The sequence below is a fragment of the Tenrec ecaudatus genome, chromosome 13 (genome assembly GCF_050624435.1).
Source record: "Tenrec ecaudatus isolate mTenEca1 chromosome 13, mTenEca1.hap1, whole genome shotgun sequence".
In the NCBI taxonomy this organism is placed as follows: domain Eukaryota; kingdom Metazoa; phylum Chordata; class Mammalia; order Afrosoricida; family Tenrecidae; genus Tenrec; species Tenrec ecaudatus.
The window spans coordinates 48,196,363-48,204,213 of NC_134542.1; the positions used below are offsets into that span (position 1 = coordinate 48,196,363).

The 7,851-nt window shown below is 42.8% G+C and overlaps 1 non-coding gene across 1 annotated transcript; it reads right to left on the reverse strand.

The window, feature by feature from the left end:
• Positions 1-1,655: 1,655 nt before the first annotated feature.
• LOC142425077 (U6 spliceosomal RNA) lies at positions 1,656-1,762 on the reverse strand. Its single transcript, XR_012779453.1, has one exon. It is a non-coding gene; the product is annotated as a U6 spliceosomal RNA (small nuclear RNA).
• Positions 1,763-7,851: the final 6,089 nt, after the last annotated feature.

Here is a 7,851-nt window from a genome sequence, read left to right on the forward strand (position 1 = left end):
GGCAGTATAAAAGGACGGGGGTGGAAGATGATGATTCAGCCTGAGGGGGCTGGGGTGATTACAGTGGGCCTGCCGGAGTGTGAAGTGGGTGGGCAGTTATGACTAGCGTTGAATGGGAGATAATTAAGAGCAAGTTGGTGCCAGTAACTGCCAGGGAAGGGGAGAAAATATGTCTAGAAAAAGCAACTCTTCATTTCAATGCGGAATTAAAACACAAACCCATTTTGGGCTCGAGAATTTTATTTTTCAAATGGAAAAATATTTGCTGTAAACAGAAGGCAGGTTATTGTAACATTGAACATGCTGGCCGCTAATTTTGCGGTAGAAATGAATTTGGAAATGGTGTAGCTGTTCCGGACAGTCTTTCTTGGAAAGCGACACATTTAAAAATACCGGTTATTCTATAAAGAAGGAAATACAGATTGTTGTTAAAACCCATGCACCACACACACGTTATCACATTTCCATGGAGGAGCGGCTACCCATACAAATTTCTGAATCATTTGCAGGAGAAAGGACTGAAAATGCACAGCTTCCACCATCCTTTAAATAGCTTTCTGGATTGAAGAGCATTATAATTAAACTGCACCAAGTGTCACTGCAGAGAAGCTTCTCAATTATGGGTCTGAGTGGGGGCGAGGAATGCGTGTTGGATTGCCTGCCAATCAAGCCAGAAGACGTTCAGATCTGCACCACCCAGACTCACTGTCCTTGCAGCAGATGGAGAAGTGGGAGGGACAGGCGTAGCCTTGAATTCTATAATCATCTGTTTATCTCTTTCCCAGGGAGAGAGAGGAGCACCACACATTTAGAAGAAAAACTACGCATAAACACTTGAAGGATGTATAATCACAGAGTATAAGAAAAGATACATATTAGCAAATAATTTGTCTTTTCAGAGTGGGTCCCAGAAATCGGCTATGATCGAATGGCCATGCACGCTGTCAGTGTACTCTCGGGATTTAGAAAGGGGTGCATGTAGCGGCCCCGGTGCTTTACTGGGCACACCACCAGAGCCGTGTGCAGAAGTAAGTCCTTGGGAAGCTCCTGCCCTCTACTTTGCCAGCTCTCTGCTTTCCTGACACTTTTCTCTCTCTTAAGATGCCAAGGGGTCGGTAGGGGAAACCAGCACGACATTGTGCGGGCAATGCATAACGATTTTGCCTCTTAAAAACGAGCTCAGTTTGCACCCCCAGGCCAGCACCTCCACAAAATGCCTGATGTGCCGCTAGGTAGTACAGCAGGACAGACAGACATTTAGCTGGGAAACAGAGGACTCTCTGAACACTGTTGACTGAAAACAAAGAAATCACACACACACACACACACACACACACACACAAGTGCCCACTGGCATTTCAAAGTGAAAGGTTACATCATAAAGGTGCTCTTGCTGCCGCTGCTGCTCGGTGGTGCCTATTCACGGTGATCGATAGACAGCAGACAGAAACACTGCGGAATCCTGCACCAGCCTCCCGCTGGCTGCTCTGACTGAGAACACGGTGGCAGCCTCTGAGTCAATCCGCATCGGTACACGGGCCCGCTTTTGCACTTTCCCTTTAGTGAACATGACGTCGTTTTCCAGGGACTGATCTCTGCTCAGAAAATGTCAGAAGTATTTGACACAAAGTCTTTCCATTCTTACTTTTTTTTTTGTTAATATGGAACGCTTCACGAATTTGCGTGTCATCCTTGCGCAGGGGCCATGCTAATCTTCTCTGTATCGTTCCAATTTTAGTATATGTGCTGCCGAAGCGAGCACCCATTCTTACTTCTACGGAGAATTCTGGCTGTTTTTCTTCTAAGATTTGTTTGTTTTCCTGGAAATCCACAATACTTTCAATATTCTTCATCAAGCTGTTTATTTATTTATAAATCATTTTATTGGGGCATCTTGCAGATCTTATAAAAGCCATATAGCTATTGTATCAAACACATTGTACATAGGTTGTCATCGTTTTCAAAGTTTTTTCTTTCTACTTGAGTCCTTGGTATCAGTTCCTCATTTCCCCCCTCCCACCTTCATGAACCCTTGATAAATTATAAATTATTTTCATATCTTACACCATGGGGGGGGCGTTATAAGTCAATCATTGCTATCCTTTCTCTCCCTACCTCATGGTATCTACTCGCATTATTGTTCCTGAGGGATTTCTCTGTCCTGGATTTTGTGTTGAGAGCTCTTATCTTTACCAGTGTACATGCATGCTCTGGTCTAGCCGGATTTGTAATATAGAACTGGGGTCATGATAATGGAGGGGAGGAAGCATTAAAGAACTAGAGAAATATTCATACTGAACCCTGGCTGGCTCATCCCTTCCTTGAGACCTTCTATGAGGGGATGCCCAATGTCTACAGGTGGGTTGTGGGACGCCACTCTGCCCTCCCCTGCTTATTCACATCCATATGATTGTTTTGGGGTCTTCTGATACCTGATACCTGATCCTATCGACACCTCATGATCACATAGGCTGGTGTGCTTATTCCAGAAGGGCTTGGTTGCTTCCCAGATAGATGGCTGCTTGTTTATCTTCAAGCCTTTAAGACCCCAGATGCTATATCTTTTGATAGCCAGGCACCATCAGTTTTCTCCACCACATTTGTTTAAGCACCTGTTTTGTCTTCAGAATCATGTCAGGAAAGTGAGCATCACAGAAGGTCAAGTTATTAGACCAAAGTGTTCTTGCATTGAGGGAGTATTTGAGTAGAGGCCCAATGTATGTCTGCTACCTTGATACTTAACATATAAATATATGCACATAGATCTATGTCCCTATCATTACATATATTTACATATGTACATACCTGTATTTATGCCCTTATAAATGTCCTTTCCCTAATTCTTCCCTCTATTTCCTTTTACTTTCATTTTGTCCCACTATCATGTTGGACCTTCATTTGGCTTTCAGTAATTCCTCTTGGCTACATTGCACTTGACTGAACCCCACCAGGCATTCTATGCCCTCCTTGCCATTGCTTTTAGATCACTTGTTGTTTCCTTGTCCCTGAGTTTGTTGGCTTCCCCCTTCCCTTCCCCCACCTCCTTCTCTCCCATGTCCCCCAGCCCAACCCCTGAACCATTGGTTCCATTGGTTTTCTCCTCAGGATTGTTTATCCTGCCTATCTTATATAGACATTGGGGAGGGGGGAGCCTATAAATAGTTCTAGGTCTGTCTGTTGACCTTTAGGAATGATTTCAGATCCAATCTGATAAGGTGCCATGCCCTTCCCTCAAAGTCTATTTTCAGGGTTCCTCAGGGAATTTATTGCTTTGCTCCCCTTGCGGCTCTGTTGCACTCCCTTCTGTTTTGCCCTGGTGTGTGTGACGGGGGTGGGAGGCATGGTCAGACGGGGCATAGTTCCCTCACTGTGTCTCCAGTGTTTCCTCTGTAGCACTATGGGTCAGTGGGGCATGCTATCTTCACTATCTTAACTCAAACATATCAGTTCTTCTGCAGCCTTCCTTAGTCCACGCCCAACGTTCACAAGTATATAAGGTGCTTGAAAATACCATGGCTTGGATCAGGCATACTTTAATAATCCTCAACAAAACATCCTTGCTCTTCAGTACTTTAAAGAGGTCTTGGCTGCTGCTTCCATGACCAGTGATTGTGGTTCCAAGCAAAACGAATTCCTGGGCAGCTTCCACATTTTTCTCCCTTTACCATGATGTTGTCCACTGGTCCAGTCGTAAGGATTTTTTTTTTACATTGAGTTGCAATAAATCTGGTTCCCCTTCAACAATTTTTATGCATCTTTTCCCATGCTGATGGTTACAGTTTCCACAATGTGTCAGTATTCTCATTATTTCCTTTCTGTGTGGTCTGTTTCCATTGATGTAGCTTCCCTTTCCTCCTTGGCCTCTTAGCTTTGCTTGTGGCCACAGACAGTAAGTTAATTCAAGGACACTCAGGGTGTTATTATTTATTTTAGTGTTTCCCTAAGTGGGTGATACCGCCCACTGGGAAGGAAACAAGATCAAATCACAGGGCTACAGAAGCAGATACCTATACTTTATCCTGGATTATAAGTTTTTATGAGGGAATTCTCTGCCCTCCTTGATTTTAGGCAAACATTACCTATTTGGTCTCAGATAGTTGATAGTTCTAAGGAACACTTTCCTCAGAGTCTTTATTCTGTAGGCCAATCTATCGTTAGGCTTAAAGGGGACCTCAAGGAGTGGCATCATTTCCAGATGAAAAGAATGTCTTAAGGCTGGGATTGTGACTATGGGAAACAATATGGCAACACTTAAAGGAGCTGGACATTGATCCAGAAATACCACTCTTAGGCATCTACCCCAAAGAAATAAGAGCCGACACGAGTGGATGGATGCTCTCCCATGTTCACAGCAGCAGTTCACAATGGCAGGAGACTGGAAGAAGCCCAAATGCTCAACAGTTGAAGAATGGATAAACAAACTATGGAACATGCATACAGCAAAATACTAACATCCCTAAAAAACTGGTATCGTAAAATACCGCATGGCATGGAAGGACCAGGAAACCATAGGTTTAGTGAAAAAAATCAATCACAAAAGGAAAACTATTGTATGAGTCCACTAATATAAGAAGAAATACCAATCAAACAAATCTCAGAGACCAATTCCCAAAGTGTAAGAAAGTTTACCTACCAATCATGAACCATACATCACCCACCCACCCGATGTGCACTTCCTAAGAACCACCTCAAAAGAGGAGACTTCATATCGGCTGGGGTTGCTCCTTCACGAAGGGGAGAAAGAGAGACCACTTACACAAGGCTGTGCAACTGTGGTTCTCAACCTGTGGGTTGTGACCCCTTTGGGGGGGGTCAAACGACCCTTTCACAGGGGCCACCTAATGCATAAAAGTAGCAAAATTACAGTGATGAAATAGCAACGAAAATAATTTTATGGCTGGGGGATTACCACAACATGAGGAGCCATATGAAAGGGTCATGGCAGCAGGAAGGTTGAGAACCACTGCTATACAACATTGAGACAAAGCTGCAACAAATCAACCGGTCTTTCATAGGAATGAGAGGACAACCTCACTGGAAAATCAACTTCAGACCATGGCAGAGGAGCATCAATCGTTCAGAAGAGGCACTGATATTTCTGTTGGTGGGTCTAGCGGGTAAACGGGGAGGAGCTACCTCACATAGGGATGGGATGCTCAACAGTAATTGTAGGGAACCTAAGGGGAGAATAAACCTGATTCTGTTGTCATGGGTAGACATTTCAAATATGTTCCTACCCATCCTTCAGTGAACAATGCCATGGACTGAGCACTAGGATGACCTTAGATGCTGGTCTTACAGGGAGAATGACATCCCCAAAGGAATATACCAGAAGGAAGCTATGTGGAAGCCCGACTGAACTAACTGGGCCCTTACCTCAAAGCTACCTATAGCCCTTAGATTTATAGAGTAGTTACAGAATCTGTTGTCAGTTTGAGAGTGGATGGGGTGGAGATTAACCTGTCAATCAGGTTACAGCTTGATGACCTCATTTGGAGGCACTAAGGCGATTAATAGCTCACTAGAGGAGAGACACACATTCACTCCCTGAGAGTCATTTCTGGTGACAAGCCTCGTGGATCTATGCTGATGGCAGCCAGAGCCTTGGAGCTGGAGGAGCCACATGGAGACCCAGGCCAGTGGTCAGTTTGATATGATACTTGGTCAATTGACCTCCCTCTCGCCCCAACCTGAATTTGCCCTAGGCTCAACTATTTCTCACTTGTTCCATGACAGAAATTTCTTCTCTGGCTTTGAAAATATTGTTGGTGGTCTTTTCTTTCTTATTTATTTTTATCTTTATGTTATCAGTGGTAATATTTTTCTTCTATTTCATTTTATTTGTGTGTTTTTAAAATTATTTCTGTTGGGTTTCCCAGTTTGTGACGCACAGGAGTGGATGCAGAGACAATACCTGAGGCAATGGTTTATCAGGGATGGGGGTGGGGAAGGTGAGGGGAGTTGGGGAGCAGACAATGAATGTGGCGAGTTGGAGGGAGCACTAGAACCCATTGCAATGATGTCTATACAACTCCTTTTAAAAAGTCTGTTTAACCATGGAAGTGTACAATATGTGAATATCAGATTTTTTAAATTACTTTAAAAAAAAGAAAAGAGGGTTAGGGTTAAAAAACAAATAAATAAGGAAAGAAACACAGTTGACCAGTGGCTACCATGGGTGGAGGAGAAAGAGTTCTTGTGGAGGGGACATTTATGCTAATGGGGTGGAATAATTTGGAAAAATATATCAGTGGTTGCACAGCATGAAGAGTATGTTCACTGGCATTGTTGTTGAATTAAAGAATGTTTTATCATGTACATTTATACCATAATGAAAAGAAATTGCACTAATAACAATGAGTACAAGGAAGGATATGTTCTAATGTTCTAACGTTGATTGTGGTAATAACTGTACAACCCTTCTTGATACGATTGAACTATTGAATTGTATGGTTTGTGAATGAAGTGCCAATAAAACTGCTTTGGTCTGTTTGTTTTAAGAGATTGAGGTTTCTTCGGTCACTATTAGTTCAGTAAATATGTTTTTTTCCAGTGGATTTCTGTTTTGTTCTATGATTTCCTATTGTATCTGGGGCCTTTAGAGCAGTTAGTTGGGGTAGCCAGGCACCATCTCATTCTCCTGGTCCCAGGCTGGAGGAAGCAGTGGCTCACGTCGCTTATTGGTTCTGTGGACCATTGCTTCCTTACGTCTTTGGGTCCCCCCTCTACCTTGCTCTAGCTCTGAAGAGACCAATAGCACCTCAGAGGCCACTTGCCAGCTTTTAAGACCCCAAACACAACTCGCCAAACTATGATGTAGAAAATAATCTTTATGAACTACGTTATGCCAGTTGACTAGGTTGTCACCTGACAACAGGGTCCACAGCCTCAAAATAACACATTTTGATGATCCTTTTGCAAGTAACAACTGAGACCATAAATTATACATGTTATACACATAAAGTGTTAAGTGTAATCAGAATGAACCCTTGAACATTTAACTGAAAATGAACCTAATTTTCATCTCATGTAATGTGACAAATCCATTATCCTCTTCCAACTCCCAGAATTTCATTTGTTGTTGTTGTTCTCCGGGGCACTTCTCTTTCTACATTATCGCTCCTGGGGTCATGTATCAATGAACCATTTTTCACAGACAAGTGATTAAAGCATAGGCCATATTTTGTAATTAAGTTGTTTCATTGTTTTCATTAAGCTTTGGGTTGAATTGTTCTCTTAGAAGAGGGAGAGTTCTAGTCAACTTCTCACAACACTATCTGCTTCCTTAGGGTGCATTATTTACAAACGAGTCAATCACAGACACTTCCATCTCAGTCAGAAGATAATTCTATGGATGAGAGATATCCAAAAGATAGATCCAGGGGTCTTAGGCTGCAGTAAGCTCTTCATTTCTGGAGGTATTTAAGAATTCACTGGCTGTTTGGCTGGGGATTTCAACAGAAATTAACCCTGAGATAAGGGTTTAATTGGCTTGCATGGATTAATTGGCAAGTGACCTTAAGAAATACCCGTTGAAAATGAGGGATTGGGACCAGGAAAAAAAAATTGCGGGAAGGAGTGGTACACAGGATAAGGAAAAAGTATTGCTAAAAAATCATAAACTTTTATTAAACAAACATCAAAATGTGAAGCTATACCTTCCTACATATGAGGAGGTACCCACAAAAAAAATGGGGGTAAAAGCTCCACTGGGAAGAACTTTGGTACACATTTTCCCCACTAGGCAAGCCCAGCCAACTAGCTCTGAGTTAGTGCACCCAGTGGCATCTCCTGGGAAGGTTCTCTCGGGTCACAGTTACTTTTTTCGTAAAAGCAGTTTCACTTGAACCT